The sequence below is a fragment of the Lissotriton vulgaris genome, chromosome 3_1 (genome assembly GCF_964263255.1).
Source record: "Lissotriton vulgaris chromosome 3_1, aLisVul1.2, whole genome shotgun sequence".
Taxonomy (NCBI): domain Eukaryota; kingdom Metazoa; phylum Chordata; class Amphibia; order Caudata; family Salamandridae; genus Lissotriton; species Lissotriton vulgaris.
Genome location: NC_141689.1, coordinates 1758464308 through 1758484173, shown reverse-complemented (window position 1 = coordinate 1758484173; position 19866 = coordinate 1758464308).

Below are 19866 nucleotides of genomic sequence, written 5' to 3'. Positions count from 1 at the left end.
TAATGCGAAGAAGTTGCCCATATGGCAGGTTAGCACTCAAGTTCCTAGGATGAGAACTTTTATAATGGAGGATGGTGTTTTTATCAGTTTTTTTCTTGTAAAGGGAAGAATTTAGTTGGCCTTCAGCACTCGATATTTCAACATCAAGAAACGTCATCTTCACACAGCTGGAGTCTATAGAGAATTTTATGTCCTGATGTTTGAAATTCAACCACTCATGAAATTCAGACAACTCATTGTGGCTCCCCTGCCACAGGAGCCACACGTCGTCGATATACCTCAACCATTGTAAGATGTGATGTTTATACGGGTTGCTCTCTTCCACGTATTTCTTTTCGTTTTCAGCCATAAAAAGTACGGCCATTTCCGGAGCATAAGGGCATCCCATCGCGGTGCCCTTAATTTGCATAAAGAATTCATCGTTAAAGCGGAAATAATTCTTTTTCAGTATAATTTCCGCTAATTTGAGAATGAATGATGTGGGGACCCTATGTGGTCTTTCTCTAGAGTCCAGGTAAAGTTCCATCACCTTTAATGCTTCGTCCTGAGGGATCTGCGTGTATAGGGATGTCACATCCATTGTTACCATGAGTTGGGTTGTTTGGTCAAACGGCGTACCTTCTACCTTCACCAGAAAATCGGTGGTGTCTCTCAAATATGCTTTGACTTTACTGACAAATGGCTTTAGAAAAAAGTCCACGTATTTGGAAAGCGGCTCAAGGCACAATTCACACCCGGAGACGATGGGTCGTCTCGGGGGATTGTTCAAATCTTTATGGATCTTTGGCAAAAAATGTGCCACTGGGGTTCTTGGGAACTTCTTTACTAGGAACTCACTTTCTTTTGGGCCCAAAAACCCGCTGTCCCTACCAGATTGGACAATGTCTGATATTATTGCTTGTATCTGTTTTACAGGATCTTCCTGTAGTTTCCTGTACCATACCTGATTGTTAACCTGGGATAAGCCTTCGGCTAAATACTTGTCTCTAGGCCAGATAACGACTGCACCGCCTTTGTCGGCCTGTTTTATTACAACTGTAGAATCTTCTTTAAGGCTTTTAAGTGCAGCTCGCTGACCCTTGCTAATGTTCTGCTGAACATATTTTTTCCTCTTTTCCAATTTGTTTATGGAAGACAGCATAATCTGCTCAAAAGCGTAAACCTGTTTCGGGATATTTTGACTCGGGACAAAAGTAGATCTGTTCCTCAAGCCAGTGGTCTCAGTGTTTACATTTGGCGGCTGGTTTGCAAAAAAAGCTTTGAGTCTGATCTCTCGGCAGAACTCAATTGTCTCTAGTTTTATTTTAGTAAAGTCCGTCTGTCTAGAAGGGACACATTTTAGACCTAGATTAAGGACCGACTCTTCATCTCTTGTCAGTTCCCTAGTTGATAGATTGACTATAGGGGAGGAACCCCCTACGACTTGTAGAAGTTTCTCCTTGTTCGCATCTCCCATGGTGTTTTGAATCGTACTTTTTGCTGCTGGCCTTTCTCTAAAAAAGAAGTTTACTTTTTATTGCTATTGCCTCTTGTTTCTGAACCCGAAGATTCAGATGAGGAGGATTCAGAGAAGGTTTTGAACCTGTTACGTGACCTCCCTTGATAGTTATATAGCGCTCCACGGGAATCTGCTTGTGAATAGTAATCATCTTTAAGGAAGGGATATGCCTTCTCCAACGTGAAAGATTTGGAATCCCTATCGTATTGGGCAGTCTTACCATTAATGGTATTATCTTTAAAGGACTGTATCTCCTTGTCTATTTTCTCCAAGAGGGCCTTAGAGTCTGGCACCAACTGGCTGTCTTTAATAGCTTGAGTAAGATCTTCAATTTCTTGTAACTCTTTAGCACACAGTCTCTGCGCTGTTTCTATGGTGTGGACCATTAGGTCACGGCTGCACTTGGTGTTTATGCAGCTGAAGCCCTTTTTATATTCTGCATCATCCGTGAATATTACTGGGATATTTTTGACCTGAAGACCCCAGGGGATGGAACCCCCTCCCTGAGATGCTTCAGGAGAAAATATCCATGGAGTTCTGTGCGAATATGTTTTTTACGTAACCTAATCAACTTGTCTAATTTGTTCTGCTGTTGGGCAGAAGAGCTTAATGTGACATCTGTGAAAGGGGAAGAGGCCAATAAATTTTGTATATGGCTCTCGGAAAACGATAAAGTGTCTTTCTCACTCATTACTTTGTGAAATCAGCGATATTCATGCATTATCGTGACAATGCTCTTAGCCATGTTATCCACCTTCCATTGGATAACATGGCTAAGAACTGCTATTAGCAGGTGTTAGCTTTTGGAGATATTCGCGCTTAGCGCGAATATTTCCAAAAGTTGTTAGTAGGACTTAGAGATGTTAGCGACTGTTTTCAGTCGCTAACATCTTGGCACGCCCACTTTGCATGTCATTAGCGATAATTATTGCTGACATGCAAAGTGGGACCCTAAATGCCCGCTATCGCCTACCAGCTGTCGCTAACTGGTGTTAGCGACAGCTTGGTAATAGGGCGATAAAATTATCGCCGCATTAGCGGGAAAAAGTCCCGCTAATGCGGCGATAATGCCCTTGGTAATATGCCCCCAAATTTCTTCTGAAACCAACTGGACCAAGCCAAACCCGTCCTAAAAACTCATTCGCTACTTTGAATCCGTGGTGTTCGTTTTAGTGGGCCACCATGCCGTTCCTAAGTCATTTCTGAATACTCGTGGGACATGACAGATCTCTCACAAGTTCTTCAAGTATATTAAGAACTCGCCAGCTCATACTGCATACCATAAGACAGATATTTGAGCCCTGAAGAAGTCTCATTTGTGGAGACGAAACGCGTTGGCTAGAAAAAAAGAAAAAAGAAAATCGTTTGTGAATTGGATCATTTTTTTCTACTATGAAATCAAAATAAAGGATTGAAAATATATGATTGCCAAGCTCGGACCTGTTCATTTGACACGGATGCGCACTACTGTTTCAAAGGACATTATTTGCAATTGTACTTTGTAGATGGGTGCTGATTCCATAGCTTTTGTTGTTTGTTTTGGACTCTGTCCTTAAAAGGAACTTATAGGGTTGTGTTCCTAGGTTTCTCAAGCACCATCACACTATTCAAGTGTCACTGACTACGACAGGTGCAGGCATTTTGCTCCAACCCTTCGTTTGTTATATTGCTCCGTCCTAAAAACTATTTGAGCCTCTCCCCAATTAGATCCAGTCTACTACCTAATTGCGAAGAATGTGCTGCCCTCTTCCTTGAAAAGACAGACAATATTAAAACTGATTTGCAGATAGCACAGGAGCACTGTCCTCTCTCACTATACACTTGAGTCTCCCCCTCACTGATAGGAGGGCCCACATACCTTCCAGTGCACATCCTCAAAAACAACACATCCTGGAGCTCTTTTAAAACAATTGATCAAGATGCAATTCTCATATTTCTAACAGATTTGAAACCTCAAACCACTTCAATTCTCCACTTTCCCAAGCCTCTTCAACTAGATCAAATATCTATATACACACACTATAGACTAAGATTGTAAATGCATCCCTACTACAGGGCAAAATCCAGGCCTGGCTAAAATCTGGGCAGGCCCTAAAAAAACAATGGCCGAATCAACTAACCTTAATAACTTTCGCCCCATTTCCGACATTCCTACTCTGTCTAAGCTTCTTGAAATTTGTGGTCATGTTCTACTCTGTAACCACATTGAGAAATTCCGTCTTTTTGACTGATTATAATATGGCTTCTGCTTCAAGCATAGCACTGAATCGGCCCTGACACATATAGAGGACAATGCTCTGAAAATGTTGGATCAAAAATAATCATGCCACTAATCCTCTTGGACCTATCTTCAGCATTTGATATGGTTAAGTATAACTGCCAACTTGACTTACTAGAACACGGGATGGGAATCTTAGAGTCCATCCTAAACTGGTTCTCCTAATTTCTACGAAATATAATGCAAAAAGTCAAGGTAAATCAGTATTTCTCTAAGATTGTTCTGGTCACACTTGGGGTCCCACAAGGCTTCTCTCTCTCACCCACTATTTTTAACCTATTCATGGAACACTAACAGAAATCCTAAGGTCATCAAACATTCACATAAGTTGTACGCTGATGATATCCAACTGTATCTGAAAGTCTCCTTTCCTGAAGACATCCAATCCCTCAATCCTATTCTTACAAATACCCACAATTAGCTGTCATGCAACCACCTCAAAATTAACACTCTAAAATGGAATTCCTCCTAATCACCCCACTTAGTCAGTTACCCACTATCAATGACTGGATGAAGCAGCTCACAGCATTCAATTGCACACCACAAATTATTGAATTAGCAACATTACTGGGAATAACTCTCAACAAATACCTTAACATGCAGAAGCCACATTATTGCTGCCACTAAAGGAGCAAACATCCAAACGAGCATATTAAGAAAATTAAAACCCTTCCTCCCTCAAAATGACTTCAAGTCTGCTATACAAGCCCAAGTGCAACCCTCTCTGGAAAAATAATTCACTTACCTTTGCAGCGGGATATCCTCCTCCCTTAGATGTCTTCCAGGAAGCTCCAGATGCAGGTAACTGCACTACCTAATCTGGGCACTGCTCTTCCAGCACTAGAGCAAGGTAAGGATTGGATGTAGTAGGCTCACTCAGCACTCTCAAGTGTACTGAAGGGCTGCTCTTTCTCTAACCCAGCTGTCTAATACATCTAGGTTAGAATACTTTAAAATGTGTATATCTGCCTGACCAGCCCAAGACATATGCCGACCAAAGAGACATGCACATTTTAAAGAGCACATCTCCTGCTGCTGCCACTCGGCAACACTGGCCCGCCCGTCCTGACAATTAGGGCCCCATTAGGAAGTCGGGCGAGCTTTGCCCGCCCGCCATCCTGTCGGAAATCGGGACCGCCGGCCCTAAGGGCGGGGGTCCCGCACACCCCATTAGGATGTGCCTGCCACAGTGGCGGGCACATCCTGTATTTATAGTATTGTGGCGGGCGGAGCTCTCTGCTCCGCCCGCCACATTACTAAAAATGCTTAGCAGCATTTACATAATCAAAGCGGCAGGCACCGCCTCAAATACAAAGCCCTCCTTAATAACTATAAAAAAGCCATCTTAGCGGCCAAATCTAAATACTTTACTGAGCGAGTGGCCCTCTCGGCCAACAAATCTCGTGAGATTTTCTCACTAGTTCACAGTCTTGCCACCTCTGATCGCGCCTGTCTCTCCCCTGCCCCTTCTCAATCTCTCTGTCATTCTTTGAACGATTATTTCATCACTAAAATCATTACCATTAAGGCCAATATTCCCATTGTGTCTCAACCTGAACTGTCTGATCATTCTCATCTGCCTCCCTCTGTTCTGGATCATTTCAAACCTATTTCATCTGAGCTCTTCCTCGACCTGCTTGTCAAGGTCAAGTCCGGCTCTCCGGCGGACTGTGCTCCCGCACGGATCCTCAGAACTCTCTATACTAGCTGTCCCATCCCCCCCTTACTTTTCTCAACACTTCTTTGGCTTCGGGTTGTGTTCCCTCTTCCTTTAAATCCGCTATTGTTTTTCCTATCTTGAAAAAAGCCGGACTGGACCCCTCTCTTCCATCTAATTTCAGGCCGATTTCCCTTCTCCCCTACCTAGGGAAGATTCTCGAAAGCTACGTGACATTCTGCCTTTCCACCTCCATTGAGGAGAACCATCTCTTGGCCTCCCACCAGGCGGGCTTTCGTCCCGGTCACTCCACTGAGGGAGTGATCCTCGCGGTCCTGGATGAACTTAAGGGGAAGGCCGACAGCAACCTCCCCCAGGCCTTGGTCCTTTTGGATTTGTCCGCTGCGTTTGACACGGTCGATCATGCCATCCTTCTCGACCGTGTCAGCGCAGCGGGCATCCAAGGTACTGCCTTCTCCTGGATCGCGTCCTTCCTTCAAGGCAGATCACAGGCAGTTCACCTCTCTGACTTTTCTGCTCCCCCTCTTCCGGTTAACTGTGGGGTCCCCCAAGGTTCTTCCCTTTTCCCCCTTCTCTTCAACCTTTACATCCGCCCCCTCATCTCCTCTCTTCTCGAGCTGGGGGTCTCTGTGTACAATTACGCAGATGACCTCCAGCTCGTCTTTGATCTTTCATCCCCAGCTGACTCTCTCCCTAAGTTTTGTTCCACTCTTGTTTTCATTTCCCAGTGGATGAGCTTCAATCATTTGAAGCTCAATCCCGATAAGACAGAGCTCGTCCTCACTGGTGGCTCGTCTAACCCCTGGTCCTCAGCTCACTGGCCCCTTTCTTTTGGCCCTCCCCCCTCCCCAGTCTCCTCTGTCAGGACTTGGGGCATCAAGATCAGCAATGATCTGTCCATGCACGCCCAAATCAGTTCCGTTGTGTCTTCTTGTTTTTTCTCCCTCCGTCTAATTTGTAAGATCTCCCGGTTCTTTTCTGTTGATGCTCTCAAAACCATTATCACGGCCCTCATCACATCCCGCCTGGATTATGGAAACAGCTTGTACGTAGGTATTCCTGCCTACGAAACTCGCCGTCTCCAGGCCGTCCAAAACCAGGCGGCCCGCCTTATCCTTCGTCTTCCCAAATCCTCCCACATCACCCGGCCCTCAAAACCCTCCATTGGCTCCCGGTTCATTTCAGGTCTCAGTTCAAACTAGCTTGCTTGGCCTTCCGGGCACACGCTCGCTCTGCCCCACTTTTCATTAACTGTCTAATCTCTTCTCACGCCCCCAGCCGTACTCTCCGCTCTTCTTCTCTTTCTCTTCTTCACGTCCACCGCTTCCGCAAATCCCGCACCGGGGGCACCCGATTCTCTGTGCTGGCCCCCCAGATTTGGAACAATCTCCCTCTTTCCATTCGCTCTATCCCTATTTTTTCCCACTTTCGTAAAGCCCTCAAAACTTTTCTTTTTCTTCAGGCATTCCCCGGCTAATCTCCTTGGGACCCTCTGTAGATACTGATATGCCCCTTAGCGCCAGGAAGCCGCTTGGCCGCAGTGCGCTTTAGAAATTTATTTTTCATTTCATTTCAAGGGGGAAGGATTTGTCAAAACAAACAATTCATGCATTGTGTCACTGTTCCATATACTGGCAGCTCAACAGAAAGTAAAACGGAGAGACAGCAGTCAGGTGTGGTTAGTAGGCTGAAACATGACACAGTCAAATCAATTGGAGACTAACCATCTACTCTGGGAAATAAATGACTCCTAGAACCAGAATGTTATGGGATCTCAGACAACGCCAGAGTGCATTCAGCTTAACCTTGCTACAAACCACATAAACCATCTAATGAATAATAGAAACCTAGACTATGAATTGTGATATATTGCATAACCAGTGAAGAGAGAGAGAGAGATAGCGAGAGACAGTGTGTGTATGTGTCTGTGTACACGTGTGTTATACATACTTTCTTATCTTAGTGATGGGGACACTTCAGGTGGTGCACGTCTAACAACACCGTCATGCAGAGTGGATGCTCAGCTAGAAAACATTGAGGTTATCAAGCATGACCTAAAAGTAATGTCCTTATGTGAAATTGCACTGCATGACTCCTCCCCCATTTTCAAAAGTCACATTTAAGAATTGTGGGGCTTATTTACACCCCCTTGCGCTGCCAGTGCATCACTTTTTGTGATGCTCCGAAGGCGCAGGAGCCTGCTCCTTACCAGGCAGCACTAAGCCACTTTTTTGGCTTAATGCTGCCTTGTAAATATTGTTCCTGTTAACGCAGTTTTTTTTGTTAAAGGAGCGTGCAATGGGTTTTGCTGGGGGCCTTCCCAGCAACATCCATGTTTTTTTTTTTACACTGCACCAGATTTACGAGAAATCGTAACTCTGAGGCAATGCCAAAAACTTACACCTCCCTAGGGGAGGCGTAAGGGAGGCACAACAAGGAGAAATATATTTATTTTTCCTTGTTTTTCCTTTTCTATGTGTGATGCATTCTGCAGCATGCGTAGAAAGAATAAAACGCCTCTTGTGATTGTTTTTCTGCAGAAAGGTATCAATTATTGCACAAAAACAGTCATCCCTGCAACGCAGACACGCTTGAACCAGGGTGCAAAGGTCCCTGCGTTGGCAGCCCATTTTGCACCAGCGTAGGGGAAAAGGACAGGAATGCACCGTATCTGATAGATGCAGTACATTCATGCCCTTTCCTTTTGCCATAGGACAGTGCAGCAGGAAGGCCTGCGGCTCTGCCCTACGGTAAAAACTCATAAATGAGGCGCTCTCTGAGCTCAGAACAAGTGGCTGCTACTAAGCCTGGGTGGTTGGGCGGGGAGATACTTGCCGGGGGTGTGATCGGAGCGGAGGGGGAAAAAAAAAATATATAGACTTACCTTAGTGCCGCTGGGTGCTGCCGCCTCTGCTCCATCTCCTCCCCACCTCATCAGGAAGCTCCCAGCTTTCCAGAATTCACTGTCCAATCACAACACTGCCATAAGCTGTGTTGTGATTGGTCTGAGCACTGTGGATCGGTGCTCAGACAGGGGCTTGGAAGCTTTGCATGTTCCTCACCAGGCTGTGTAATGCTGCCTGGTGGGGAAGATCAAAAGTAGTCATGACGGTTTAACAGGCCCACTTGGGCCAGTCAAACCGTCATGCACACTTTAGAGTGTGTTTTATCACCTCCCCTGTCCCCTGTACTGGTCAGCCCAGCCGACCCACCCTGCCCCGCCACCCGATCAGCAAGGAAAACTAAAACGATAACGTTTGTTATTATCATTTTAGTTTTCCTTGCCGATGCTCAAAGGCGGAGGAGCCAACCCTGGCTACAAACACTCTCATGCTATTTTCCCAAGGAACTGAGGGGCATATTAGCAAGGGTGTGCGATAAATATCTCAAATCTCGCTCAGAGCATATTTTTTTTATCGCTGTCTATTGCGGAGATAGCACGTTATTACCAACATTTTTCTCCAATGCGATAAAAGTTCCAACGATAGCGGCAAAATCCACCAAAAATACAAGCAAAACAGCGAAAACATTTATCGCTAACGTAAACCTTGCTAATAGGCAGGGAAGGATTCAGCCTTAGAATCCACCTCCCATTGAGAATAATGGCTAAGTCATGATTTTAGCAGGTGTAAAAATTCCTGCGATAACCCTGGTTAGCGCGACTTTTTACATCGCTAACCGGGTCCGGGCCTCTTTGCTAACAGGTGTTAGGCCTGTTAGCAGCTGTTTCCGTGGTCTTTCAGTCGGGTACGCCTACTTTGCATGTCATTAGCGATAAATATCGCTGACATGCAAAGTGGCCCCCAAAACGGTCCCTTGCGCCAGAAAGCTGTCGCTAACAGCTGTTAGCGACAGCCTGCTGATAGGGAAATAAAAATATCGCCGCTTTAGTGGCAAAAAGTGCTGCTAAAGCGGCGATATTGCCCTTGCTAATATGCCCGTGTGGCATAAGCAGCACATCAAACACAAGGGAAAAAAGCTTTTACATTTAAATACAAGTGTCAAGATATATCTTGCCTAAATGAACAGAAGCTGAGTGTGAAAAAGAAACATTACTTGAGTGGAGAACGTAAAGAGGATTCAGAATACCATACGGTTGTGTTGTTATGGACAATGAAAGTAATGAGGAGGTACAGTCTGGAAGAAATACTGCCAACACGTGAAATTGCTCTGCGCCCTATAGAGTAACCACTTGTGGACATTATATTGCCTTGCATAGCAGCGTGCCTTTGTGTATAGGGAGCATGAATAATGTGCCACTTTAACGTTTTTCAAATCCCTTTTCTAAACTACATTGCCTTTCGGGCGCTCCTCTTCTTCCGCACGCTCCAACACAAGTCGTTGTAACGACTTGCGTTGTAATGCCCGCGTTGTCAAGTACCGCGATCTTTTAGATCGCGTTGTTCTGACATACATCCACCAAAATCAACATTAGCCCGTTTCTAGGTGTGGGTTTTCACAGCACAACTGTCACACTGACCGACTGTAAACAATATGCTAACAGCCTGATTCATGTACGGGCCGTTTTGCGTGTCCCTAATAGCGAATCATAGCGACTCGCTATTGAGAAAACGCAAAACGGCATTCATGTATTTTTCAGGGAAAAAATAGCGACTCGCACGCGGGCGCAATAGCCGTTAGCGACCTACCAAAAACGCAGAAAAATCGCAATTTCCGCCCACCAGCGATCAGGATTGCGACACGCAATCCCGATCGCACGGGATAGCGACTCGCAATCCCGTGCGATCGGGATTGCGTGTCGCATTATCGCGGGATCCGGAAATACGGGATTACGCATTCCGAGCACCGTGATGACATCACAACCAGGAAGCTGCCAAATCCCACCTGCAAACACCACAGTGACGCAAACATCCGACTCGACACGACGGAAAGCAGCCGCCAAACCGCCGATACCGATAGCGACTCCCGACCCGGCAGTAATTGCGCCCGCCATGGCTGAAGAACCACTGCCCGGCCCCAGCAACAGCGCTAGCCGAAAGCGCAAGCTCAAATTCTCCGAGTCGGAGTTGGAGAATCTAATTGAAGGGGTGGTGGCCCACCACGCCCAGCTGTTCGGTGCAAACTCTAGGAGGGTCCCCGAACAAGAGAAGAGGAGGATCTGGGTTGGAATTGCCTCCAGCGTGAACGCAGTTGGCGTTGCGGCAAGGTCGGTGGAAGAGATAAAGAAGCGCTGGTACGACCTCCGAGGGCGTGCCAAGGAGAAGGTGGCGGCGCGTCTCGGAGAGTCATCAGGCACCGGCGGTGGTGGACCGACTGTCCCACCCAACACCCCCCTGGAGGACAGGATTGAGGACACCCTTGAGACGGAGGCCTGTGTTGGTGTGACCACCCTGGACTCCTCCCGCCCAACCCACAACACCCAAGGTAAGTGGCATGCGACTGCGACCCTGTCCCTTATGACCGTCCCTGCCCAAATAGGCTCACTCATTGGCCCTTAATCATGCCTATGTTGTGCATTGTGGGAGACGTAGGGGCAGATTTATGTTAACTGGCGCATCCCGAGGGATGCGCCAGTTAACATGCGCCACAGTGCGCCACAGCTACGCCACCCATGGTGCGCCGCATTTATGATGCGGCGCACCATGGGGCCAAAACGGCACAGATGCGTGACGCATCTGTGCCGGAAATGTGGCGCATTGCTGGAGTTGCGTCGCAAGCGCGACGCAGCTCCAGCAATGCTCGGGGGGGGCCTATTCTTTCAATGCTGCCTCAAGCCTTACGCCTGCTTCAAGCAGGCGCAGGGTTTTGACGCAGCATTGCCCTGAAAGCGACTGAGTGACATCTTACAGATTTCACTCAGCCACTTTCAGGAGACGTTCCTGCGCAGGAACGCCCCCCCTGCGCAGGAACGCCTCCTCATGGCGCAGTGCTGTACAACGTGACGCATCTCCTAGATGCGTCACGTTGTAAATAGGGCGCAGGGATGCGCCACGTTTCCGTGCCGTTGCGTCACGCAACGGCGGCGTACACGTGGCGCAAGCCCTTCATAAATCTGCCCCGTAGTATGTCCACAATTTAGTTGTACCACTATGCGGCCTGAAAGGTTCCTAAGCGCACATATCCACAGCCATCCAGGGAATGTCACCCAGCATGCATGTAACATCTGCACGTCTGACAGTCACATGCACCTAATGAGTATCCACTTACCCTCACAGGTGCAGACGATAGCAGTGATAGTGAGAGGCTGGTGATCGTCGAGGAGGCCCAGGAGGAGGCATCCCTACCCGCCACCCTGCCACCATCCCCTGCCGCTGCGGCAACACCAGCAGCCAGGCCCACCACCTTACCAGCAGCAAAATCTGCAGGACCACCGCCAGCCAAGGTCAGGGCCCCCACCAATGTGCCTCCAGTGCCTGCCGCACCTGCGACGCCAGCTGCCACAACACCTGCAGCTCGTCCTCCAAGATCTGGCCCGGCCACATCCGCAGCACAGCGGCAAAAGAGCAGGAGGGGCAAAGGGCATCTCCATGCCTGTATGTCCGTGGAGAGGCAAATGCTCCGTCTCCACCAGAGGCAGTCGCAGCAGCAAGGAGCCATCCAGCTCCAGCTGCAGAAGATCGGCCGCAATGTGGCAGGAGTGGGCCAGCGGGTTGACCGCATGACGGCGGCCATTGAGCGCATGGCGGTGGCTATGGAGGCAAACACTGCTGCGCTGGGGAAGCAGCGCAGTGCTGCACGCAGGCGCCACCACCATCTGGTGAGCCAGATGGCAACCTATAGTCGTTCCAATTATGTGGCAGCCAATGCCACCACACAACTCTCCCGACGCTCAATGACCCAGCAGCACCAGCTGGTCCAGTGCTGCGAAGAGATCACCAGAGTGCTGGAGCACCTGACCACCGCCGTGGTCCCACTGCTCCAACCTGTGGTACCGGCTGTTGTTGGGGGAGACGATGGGAGTGAGGCAGCCTCCAGCGTGAGTAGCAACTCTGCCACGCAGGCCCCCCCACCTAGGCGCAGCACCAGGGCTACGCCTGGTCCATCTGCCCAGGAGGAGGATGAGGAGCCACAAAGGCGTCTGGGAAATGTGCGCAGGAAGCAGCATTGACATTGTGTCAGGGACACAGGCTGAGGATAAGCCTGCCAAGCAAAATTACATGCAGTATGCTGGAATACTGTACTTTTTTTTGTAAATAGTTATTTCCATGTCCCTTTTCTGTTGTGAATCAAAGAAATACATTTATTTTGAAGCATACATTTGCCTTGTGTTATCATTATATTTAGCATGCAATTGTGATATGTGGGGTGGGGGAAGGGGGTGGGCTAGAAATAGTTATCTGTGATGTGGTTGCGACGTCTGTGGCCTTCAGCTGGGTTCTCCCCGCGTGCATGGGGCGCATTTGCTGGTGGCCGGTCGTCCCCCTCAGATTCACTGCCTGAGATGTCAACTGGTATCCGCCGCTTGGTAGCAATGTTATGAAGCATTGCACAGACAGCCACAATGCGGCAGCACGCTGCAGGACTGTAATACATGGCCCCACCTGTCTTGTGCAGTATACGGAACCTGCTCTTGAGCAGGCCAAATGTCCTTTCAATACAGTTCCTTGTCCGGATGTGCGCAACATTGTAGCGCCGTTGCTGAGGTGTGGCAGGGTTGAGGTAAGGGGTCAGGAGGTATTCCCGTAGGGCGTAGCCACTGTCACCTGAATGAGAGGAGCAGATGTTGATTGCCTGTGCAGCGCAGTTACTTCATAGCAATGTGACATTGTCGGCAAAGTGTACTTACCAAGTAGGTGTCCTTCCCCAAACTCTCCCCTGATCAGTCGTGTGTGGAGTCCGCTGTGCCTGAAGATGAAGGAGTCATGGGTACTCCCTGGGTACTGGGCCACAATGTCAGTGATGATGCTCTTGGCATTGCAGACCATCTGTATGTTGAGGGAGTGGTAGCACTTTCTGTTGCGGTACATATACTCCGTGCCAGCTGGTGGGCAGATGGCGACGTGGGTACAGTCTATGCAGCCGAGGACATGGGGTAAATGGGCAACATTATAAAATTGTAGTTTAGTGAGGTCCAATTCCTGTTGGCTCGTGGGAAATGTGATGTACCGGTGGAGCTGGCTGAGCATGGCGTCAACAAAAGTGTGGAGGCAGCGTGACATGGTGGGCTGGGATATCCCCCCAGCTGCGGCTACTATGCCCTGGAAACTGCCGGAGGCCAGGAGGTGCAGGCTGCACAATACCTGCACATGTGTGGGCACAGAATTGTTTCGCCTTGTTGGGTGCTGCATGATGGGGTCGAGTTCTTGTATCAGCCAGGTGATCATTTCCCCATTCAGCCTGTATTTAGCATAAATCTGTTCTCTGGTTTGGCCCAGCAAGGTGACCCGCAGCCGGTAAATCCTTGCCTGCCTCATGCGTCTCCTCCGTGCTGCTCGCTGTAGCCTTCGCCGCCTCACCACCATGTACATCCCTGGCATTGTGGAAAGCCTAATGCTGCTGTTGAATGTCCTTATGTGTGATTGGTCAGGCCTGGCCCTGTTGGTGATAGGTCAACGGTTATTTGAAAATTTTTTTCAATGCCTTTCATGGTTACCACCTGCTTTGAGTTGTCCTTATTTTGCGCCGTGCAAATAGCGATTTTTGGGGTTTTCGCAAATTGCGATTGTTCTTGAATGCCGATAGCGATTTTCTATTGCGAATTCGCTATTATTTTCGCAGATTCCGTGGTGTGTCGCAATTTCCGATTCGCTAATGCTCAGGAGCAGGGATTCTGCGATTATATTAGCGACTTCGCAAATATGTGTTAGCGAATTCGCTATTTTGTTGTTGAATGCCGATTACGGAAATTGCGCCCGCATTTGCGTTTTCGCAGCGATTGCGGGCGCAATTTCACTTCATGAATCAGGCTGATAGAGTGGGCTTTGAATCTGTCCTCTTCAGGCGCTTCCTTCAACTTGGCTCTTTCAGTCATTGACTTGAGACTGACAATCGCTCCTTGTCTCAGCCCAGCAGCATAAACATCTCTCACCTAATGCTGTTGGTTGTTTGAACATATCTGTCCCCCTCCACTCCACAATAAAATAAAATAAAAATACAAAATTAAATGTGTACCTCTCTTTTCAAAGCCATATGGGTTAGCGCTTTATGACAGGTTGTTCTACAGCTGCCTGTACACGTGTTAACATTCAGTGCATGGAAACTCCCTTCAGCAGCTTCAAGATGACATCATGACATCGTGAATTTAGCAGCTGCATTAATGGGTTACAGTGGCGTAAGAAAACTTGAGGGGTGGGGCTGAAAAGTACACAGAAGGGTGCCCCCAATCACTGGCCCTCCACCTAGCACTTTTGCTGAGTCGGCTTATGTTACGGCTCTTCTGAGTTATGCTTATTCACGCGTGGCTGTTGTGAGGTGCTCTACAGAATTATTATTAAACATTGTTCATTTTACTACTTTAAATGTGCATTAAACAATACATCACGGATCAACACATGCAACCTGGTTGCCTTTTCCACACAGGCTCATTGTCTTTTCAGTCTTTTGTGGCGCGTTTCTGAGGCAAACGTCTAAACGGAAATTATTTTTCTGATCTCAAACTGAAAGACGGCAGCGCCCTCTGGTGTCTGAAAGTTGAACTTTACTCAATAGTGAGGTTGAAAAGCTGGCAGATTATATATTTATCAAAATAATAAACTGTTTATGTGAACTAACCCAATACATTTAAAATGTGTACATAATTTAAAGAGGGTTTTGGGAAGAAGGAAGTTGAAACCTTTACTGTTCCATTAAACTGGGCAAAATGGAACAATTGAGTCTCACAAAATAGAAAAGGCTGGATGGGCCTGATTTAAAAGATTTTTCTATGAGTAGGTGTGACTTGGTTTTGTAGTACTCCTGGATTACTCCTGAATTTCAGGACTATTCCTGGCTTATGCTAGGTCTAATTCACAAAGTAAAAGCCATGGGTGGAACTATATGAACTCATAGATGTATGCCTACACATAGGTGCACATCTCTACCAAGATGCAATTCACGAGATGAGGGAACGAGTTTTATACCGAGTACTTGGAGTATATTATTATCCCATCCTATTGCTTGAGGTGGGGGACTCTTCCAACTCAAAATGTGACCGTATAGTTACTATGAGTGTCTTTCTGGGCACATTTTAGGTGTGCATCACCTACATATTCGACATAGTATATGCTTATGTAGAAGAACACATTGAATAGAATAGGGAGACAGGCATTACCAGAATCTAACACACCTGATATATATTAGCACTGGTAATATATCAATAAAAAAAATGTTTTTTTTACAAGCCCCTTGCGCCACTGGTGTATTACTTATAACATGGTGAAAAGTGATGCACCAGTGGCGCAAGGGGCTTGTAAATAAACCTTTTTGAGGTCTGGCCTCTTGCTCTTGGGCTGCAAGATGTTGCTGAACTAGGTATCTATCAGCTACATTTTGTGATGTGTGCGTGCGTGCGCGTGCATGCATATATAGGAAATTTGGGGCCATATTATCAAGAAAGGGTGATACATTATTGCCCCTTTTATCGGCATTAAACTGCTGCTAAGACGGCGATAATGGGCTTGATAATATGCCTTGTTAATTCCCATAGAAGCCCAGATTCTGGTGTTAACCTGGGCTTCTATGTGAATTCACAAGGGCATATTATCAAGCCCATTATTGCTGCTTTATCAGCAGTTTCCTGCCAATAAAAGCAGCAATAATGCATCGACCTTTCTTGATAATATGGCCCACAGTGTGTTATGGTGTCTCTTTGAGCATGCAAAGAGTAGCATTAGATGTGAAAAGTGTCAGTTGATTTTTAAAATTCATTATCAAGTTACATCTTTTCAATGTATGTTCATCTGTCATGTGTACACTGTTTAGTGCGTGTCAGCAATGTTTGCAACTATGACTAATACTTTTAGTTATTTTACTTTTAAATATGTTTAAATATTTTTATAATGTGCTTTTTGTAGATATCCGTAATGTGACAATTTTTTACATTTAGGATATGCTTATGTAGAACAACAAAGGAAAAAGAATAGGGAGACAGGTATTATCAGAAACTAACACACTTGACACATATTAGCACTGGTAATATATAAATACAACATTTTGTGGCTTACTTACCAGCACCTTGTACCACTGGTCTGTTACTTTATAATGGGGAGAAGTGATGCACTGGTGGCGCAAAGGGCTTGTAAATAAGCCCTTTTGAGGTCTGGCCTCTTGTTCTTGGGCTGCAAGATGTTGCTGAACCAGATATCTATCATCTACATTTTGTGATGTGTGCGTGCGTGTATGCATGCGCGTATAGAGGAAATAAACTGCGTTATGGTGTTCTTTGAGCATGGGAAGAGTAGCATTAGATGTGAGATGTGTCATGTGATTTTTAAAATTCATTATCAAGTTACATCATTTTTATGTATGTTCATCTGTCATGTGTACATTCTATAGTATGCGTCTGCAATGTTTGCAAGTACATGACTAATATTTTTATTTTATTTTACTTTTAAATATGTTTTAATATTTTTCTAATGTGCTTTTTGTATTTCGGTATTCACAAAAGGCATTTAGGGTTAGTAAAGTTAGGATTGTGTCTTAAGTTTGTCTTAAGTTTTGGTTTTAAGACAAAATCCTAATTTAATTTAAACTTAAATTAAGGTTTTGTTTTAAGACCAAAATGTATTACAAGCTTAAGACAAAATCCTAACTTAAGTTTAACTTAAGTTAGGATTTTGTCTTAAGACCAAAACGTAGGACAAACTTAAGACAAATTCCTAACTTTACTACTCCTAAATGCCTTTTGTGAATACCGAAAGTCATAAAGTAGGATTTTGTCTCAGATTACTTTTGTGAATCTGGCCCGATGATATTAGCGCATCGCCGTACTGGCAGCTTCTACAGCTGCAGATCAAGTCTTTCATGCTTAATAATTATGGGGCTCATTTATGAGCCCCTTGAGCCATCAGTGCGTCACGTTGTGTAAAGCACCAGCAGCGCAAACTGCTGTGTGAAATTTACATGCGCAAAACAAACAATCGATGGACGGAATGCTGGACAAAGCAAATATTCACTCTCAGTCACAAGGATCTGGGTTAAATCAATCATCTTTTTGCTCACAACACCACCCCAGTTTGGACCCTGCCATATGCAAATCAGTCTTGATCCTGTTTTTTGTGGGAACAGTACAGCCCGAACTGCCAAGCCAGGTCCTCCCTGGACTGGAAACAAGCATCCCGGGAAAAGATTCAGGGCATCACCCTTCATCAGCCAGGCTAGCTTGAATCAAGTGGTGTAGTGAGCACGGGGGTCACGTCTGGGCATACCCTATCCAATTAGGGCAATATATGCAAAAGAAACAATTGATGACAGAATGCTGGGCAATGCAAACATTCACCCTCAGTCACAAGGATCTGGGTTAAATACATCATTCTTTTGCTCACCACACCACCCCAGTTTGGTCCCAGCTATATGCAAATCAGTCTTGACCCTGTTACTTGTAGGAACAGTTCTGCCTGAACTGCTAAGCCAGGTCCTCTCCGGGCCTGAAACAAGCATTCGGTTTCAGGACATCACCCTTCATCAGACAGACTAGCTTGAATCCAGTGGTGTAATGAGCCCAAACCCCGTCCTAGGATGCTTGTTTCCATTCCAGGGAGGACCTGGCTTGGCAGCTGCATTAGTTTCTCATAAATAAGCCCCTTTATGTATTGTACTGAAGTCATGCAAAGCTAGCTGGCGCATGCTTTGTTTCAAACCCTATACGTTGTCTCGAAACCAGCCCGGGGCCTGGTTTCCATTCATAGGATCCAAGGTTGGGCAACTCTTTGAAATTTAACCATCCAACTTCCTTACCTACTTCTGGAAAAACACTAAAAAGGTCATGTAGAGGTTGGCTGGAACAGGCCTTCTGTCAAAATTTGGGGATGCCTCATCTGCTCAGTTGTCAGCCCTACTTCCTCACTCAGAGGTAGGGGAACTGCTGTGCTGATGACAGACCTTCAGGGTTTTTGATTTATTTCAGAAAAAAGCCCCTAAGTCTGTCATGTCACAATGACATGGTGAATGGGTCAACACTAGCATTCTCACTGAATGCTCCGGTCATGCTGACAAGAGCACTTTCTGAAGTAGTCCCTTCTGATGCAGTGGGTATCTTCAGATATGCCAGCAGGTAATTCAATCATTAAATATGTTTGTTTCTTTTGAGGCTATTTGCAGAACTAAAGAAGTGATGTTAAAGAAACCTATTTATCTTTTCTCACACTACCAACATCCTAGTTTTTGAATCTACGTATGCTCCTCTTCAAACCTTCCCTCCACTCTCTTTTCCAATGTGTTTTTTTTGGGTAAGATTCCATGTCATCACAATCAGTTATTCTACCTGTGTAAGGATTGTTGGATTGAGGAAGAGTATGGAAAGTTAACCCTTCAAACAGGTACCCCAAGCTTCCCTACTCCTGCTGCTTCCCTCCACCCACCACGTAGCGCCCCAACTTCCCACCAGGACCTACTTAATGGAGGCTGCAGCATGATCCCATTGTGCATGTACCATGGAAGCTTCCCCTGCAACAGTTCTCCTGTCCAGCCAGCCCACAGCCTGCTACCCTCTGCTGCCTGTCTACCTGCTGCCCCCTGTGTAGTGTCTTGGACATGAATATGACAGACACTACGTTATGTTTTAAGGAGCTTTATTCTTGCACTCCTCACTCGTCCCTGTCCCTACTCTAACTGCCGCTTTCCTGCTAGTGCCCCTCCTCTTCCTCCAACCCCGTAACTCTGCCCATCCCAACTACTAGACTGCTCACATTATCACATCTCCCCCTTTGTTAACAAAAGAACGAAACTGACTTGATTATAGTTCATCAATCAGTCTTTTAGGCCTCTGGATGTCTCTTCGAGGTCGGAGACTCACGCTTACACCTTCAGACGCGGCTTCTCTCTGAGGATCAGGTCTCTCTACTGTACCCACTTGACTAGGTCCTTCTGTATCCCGTTGATCCGTTGCTCTATTCAGGATCTCTTTCATGGCTGGGATGCACTTTTGAAAATGGGAAACATTTCGGGTAATCTGTCTGTTCTCAGACTCTGCAGTAATCATTGTGCCTTTCTGCTGGGTGATAACCAATGGTTCATCTTTGAATCTACAGTCCGTTTTCTTTAACTGTTCTTGTTTGACTACCAGCCAGTCTCCTGCATGCAGAGATGGAGCCTTTGCTTTCCTTCGAGTGTCTGCATAGGATTTCATTTTGTTCTTGCCGGCTCGATCAGCCACCACTAATTCTTGATGGACGCGTGCCAGAGACACGGACCGCAAAGCTCCTTCCCATGTCGGGATCCGTGTTCTAATGGGTCGCCCCAGCATGAGAGTGGCAGGGCACTTTCCTGTAGTAGCATGCAGTGTTGTTCTATACGCTCTCAGGACCTCATTGAGAG